The 4,671-nt window shown below is 35.6% G+C and overlaps 1 pseudogene; it reads left to right on the top strand.

Annotated features, from left to right (window-relative positions):
- The first annotated feature begins 1,769 nt into the window (after nucleotides 1-1,769).
- LOC101571463 lies at nucleotides 1,770-2,708 on the top strand (annotated as a pseudogene).
- The last annotated feature ends 1,963 nt before the right edge of the window (nucleotides 2,709-4,671 follow it).

Below are 4,671 nucleotides of genomic sequence, written 5' to 3' on the forward strand. Positions count from 1 at the left end.
AAAAAGTTATAAACAGTAAATACAGATGCAATACTGAAGGTCAGCACTTGGTCCAATAGGTCTGTCCTGACAGCATCATTCTTAAAACTGATCATATTGCTAAATTAAGAGGCCAGTTATTATCAGTGAAGAGTTGCTCCTGCCTCCTGCTAAGGACATTTATCCTGGAGTTTTAGCAGAAGTTAAAGTTCAAAAGGAAACATATGTCCCTCTTTTAACTAGAATCATAACTAGATTAACTGATAAATCAGCATAAAATATTTAATAATATTTGTTACAAAGGATTAATGAATAACTTTGTCAATCAATCCAGGGTGATGAGATTACCAGTGTTGACAAGGCAACAATGCTTGTTATGGTTCAATATATTTTTCAGGAGACATGAACAAAGATATGTTATGGTAAAGTATGTTGTCAACCAATATGAGAGCTGGAGAACCATTTAGGTAATTGAATGACTATATATTAAGGAAACTGGTACTTTTGTATTGGTACATGCATGCACAGAGTGGCTAGCATGACTGAAAAGATTTCTGGTTTCATTACCTTGGCCAAAGAGATTGTGTCTGAATGTAAACTCACATCTCTTCACGCAACCCTGCTAGAAGAAGTTCAACTGCTTGAGACCACAAGTGATGGAAGCCTTAAAAAACTGTTTGTGACTCATTAAGGTCCACATGTTTATATTAATACCAATGGTCTCTGTTCTTTTGAAGCAAGTTTTCTGGAGTAATGGCAAGAAATATGATTACAGAGTAAGATGAACGCAAGAAATGCATCTCAGGTGTCACTGTCACACATCATACCCTAGTGGAACCATATAGTTGCAGGAAAACAAGCTCAGCCTCCCACTTGTTCTGCATCATGATGAGTTGTATAATGAATTCCTTACATATTACAATGTTAAAAGAACAATGAAATGCACACTGAATGTAATGAGCTTGAATTATTCTGAATTCACAATCATGCTTAGTCCTTAAAAGAACTATATATCGTGATATTGATTCCTGGTGTCATAAAGGATGGGAAATTTTGCATTCAACCAATAGAATGAAACAGTGGCCCCAGATGGCTGCCATGCACCTCCACAATTCGTCTCTTGCTCTTTCTTTCCTTTCCCATTCAACATAACCAAGGCAGGAAATTGTAATTCACTACAAAGTTTTCCAGTAATTAGAAGCATGCTGAGGGTCACTAATAGCCTATATCTACAGTTGCTGTTTGACAAAAATTCCAAAGAACATACACTGAAAAAATCATAACTTCTGTGATAATACATAATGCTGGGAAAAACAGCTATTCATGATAGAAGATTGCGCCTTGATCCCTTTTTCTGTCACTTAACATAAATCAAACACAAAATAGATTATCTTATTTTAAAGTTGAAAACTCTGAAATTGCTACTCAAAAATATAGGAGATCCCTGAAGGACATTGGTGTTGACAGAGAATTTCTGGAAAACAAAAAAACCCACCAAATCCTAGGGAAGTAAAAGAACAAAAGTAAAAAAAAAAAAAAAAAAGATTAGATTAAACTAATCTAAGATTAGATCAATTAGATTACATCCAATAAAAAGTTTCTAGAAAGCAAGGTAAGACAGAGACTGAGAGGTTGCTGCCACATTGCTGACCTTGAGCAGCAGTCAACTCCTGGGAACCTGGAAGCAGGATATTAGGAATTGAATCTTTTCTCTCATCCTTATCCTGTGAGATCTTTTTGATCTTCAGCTACAGTTTTTGTCACTGTTAGCAACTTTATCTTTAAATATGATGGTTAGCAATGTTACCAACAAGACAGGTTCTCACTCCATGAATTCTTGTGTGTTCACTGGGAATCTGAACACTCTTGTGGTGAAGAAATCTGATGTGAAGGCCATCTTCTCAAAGTATGGCAAAATTGTGGGTTGCTTGGTTCATAAGGGCTTTGCCTTTGTCCAGTATGTTAATGAGAGAAATGCACAGGCTGCTGTAGCTGGGGAGGATGGCAGAATGATTGCTGGCCAGGTTTTACATATTAATCTGGCTGCAGAGTCAAAAGTGAACAGAGGAAAAGCAGGTGTGAAATGATCTGCTGCGGAGATGTACTGGTCAGTACCAGAACTTCTCCATCCCCTCTACTCAGTTTCTCTTTTGACTTGGACTATGACTTTCAACATGATTATTATGACAGGTTGTAAAGTAACCCAGAATGCGTTTCTTCTCTTTCTCCTATTGCTCTGGCTGTAGTGCCCTTGGAAGACCAGCGTGGATCAGGAAACACCTCACAAAGAGGCAAAAGTGGCTTTAATTCTAAGAGTGGGCAGCGAGGATCTTTGTCCAAGTCTGAAAAGTTGAGAGATGATGACCTCCAGGCCATTAAGAAGGAGCTGACCAAGATTAAACAAAAAAGTTCATTTTTTTTTACTGGAAAGAATATTAATATTAACTGGAAAAAATTGAAAAGGAACAGAGAAAACAAACAATAGAGATGAAGAACGATAAGACCAAAGAGGAGCAGACCACCACCTCCCAGAAGAAAGATGAAACTAATGTGAAGATGGAGTCTGAGGGTGCTGCAGATGACTCTGCTGAGGAGGGCAATCTACTGCATGATGATGAAAATGAAGATCAGGTGAGGAAGACCAGCCAGAGTTGATCAAGGATAATGAAAAAGTGGCTGAGAAAGGAGAGGATGACAGAGACAGCGCCAATGGCAAGGATGACTCTTAAGCACTAGTTGGGTTTAGAAGCATTGTCTCATTATTCCTGTATTTATTGACTTGCCTAAGATCAAAATTTCACCAGATCCTCTCCCCTAGTATCTTCAGCACATGCTCACTGTTCTCTCTGTGTCCTACCATGTTCATACTTGCCTGGTTCCTAGTACAGTTTTTCACTTCCTTTGTTTCTTCTAGTGGTTTTGTTGAGTCTTCTCCTATAATTTTGCTTTTCAATTTTATACCTTGTTAGGGCTTAACAATAAAAAGGTTTTTTTTTGTTTGTTTGTTTTTGAGGGGTTTTTATGGCAGAACTAGGGATTGAACTCAGACCCTTGCACTTGCCAAGGAAATGCTTATTCTACTGAGCCATCTCCATGGCCCCTTCAAATGAATGTTACATTAAGTAGTAAAGTAATTTTATTAGATTAGAAATCATTCTAATTATTACACACCCAGTTAATCTTTATCTGGACTTTGAGTCTCTGTCTCAGTGTTGTTATAATAAGTAGGAAAGTTTCTCCCCCCAACCCCGGGTTTCTATAGTGCTTTCCCAGGTAACCTAGTAGGTGGTTGAGTGAATATATATAAATATTGAATATATATATGAATTGATATATGAAGTGATCCTTTGTTGTTACCCTCAGTTCAATTAATTGCATTGAATTTTATCATAACAATTAATACTTAAATTTTTAAGGGTGGATATGTTAGATTGCTGCCAGAGTAGAGATGCTTGCCTAGTTTTCCTGAAAGGCCTAGTTTATTCTTGTTTATCTTTTACTTTTTCAACATAGTAGGAAAAGAACTGATGATTTTTATTTACTGGTACATTTTAGGTGTACATAATGATCACATTCTTAATAGGAACTGATATTTTAACACAGACAGACCTTGGAATTCTTGTAAAGTTGCTGTTAATTGATAGCATGGTGCAAAGACATTTATTAATCCTATCTTCTGTGGGCAAGTCATGTCTTGTTTATTAATATTTGAGCTCCTTTTTGTATAAGATGATAAAGCAGAATTGAAGGAAGAAATTGAACTATAGCTTACCCCTGAACCCAAATGCATGTTTTCCAGCAGGCTTCTTTTGAATGTTAATTTAGCCAAAACACCTGCACAGGCTGTTTTCTAACCTAATGTCATCTCTGTTGAACTTTTAGCAAATAACCCTTGACTGGAAAACCAACTTATGTTGAAGAAAATTTCAGAAGTCCGAGATACTAAAAAAATTATTTAACATGAAAAAATCAATGTAAATGATGAACAGAGAAAATTCAAAGCCTCAAAATGGGAGAAAATATTTTCTAACTATTCATTTGACATAGGGTAAATAGTGATAATATATAGAAATTTAAGAAACTCTTATGAATAAAACATTGTTCAATTAAAAATTAGCAAGTTTTCTGAATAGAAAGTTGACAAAACAATATAGATCAACAACTAATATGTTAAAAATGCTCGACACACCTAGCATCACCCACAGAATTAAAAATCAAAACCAAAATGGAAAATTTTATCTAGTTGCAATGGTTAATAGAAATTACACAAAAAATAGAAAGTGCAAGCGAGTGAAATAAAAGTAACTCTTATTCTGTTGTGGGGAAAGCAAATGCGTATATCTATAATAGCACCTACAGAGGTTCTTCAAGAAAACAAAAAATGTTGCTACCACATAATTCACCTTAACACTCCAGAGTAGACAGCCAATGAAAGTGAAACAAAGTAACAAAGAGATATTAGAAAGCTTATGCTTTTTAAGACTATTCATAGTACTTCAGGTAAGGAATCCAGCATCCAAAAGTTCATTGGATGAAAAAGATATAAATAAACACAATAGCACATAACTGTGAAATCCTGTCATTTGTAACAAAACTGATGAACCTGGGGAACATTAAGTTAAATGAAATAATCCAGATATTGACATTCAAGTACAATACATTCTCTCCCATATATAGAAGCTAACTAAGTTG

This window comes from Octodon degus, unplaced genomic scaffold (genome assembly GCF_000260255.1).
Source record: "Octodon degus isolate 3935 unplaced genomic scaffold, OctDeg1.0 scaffold00383, whole genome shotgun sequence".
In the NCBI taxonomy this organism is placed as follows: Eukaryota; Metazoa; Chordata; class Mammalia; order Rodentia; family Octodontidae; genus Octodon; species Octodon degus.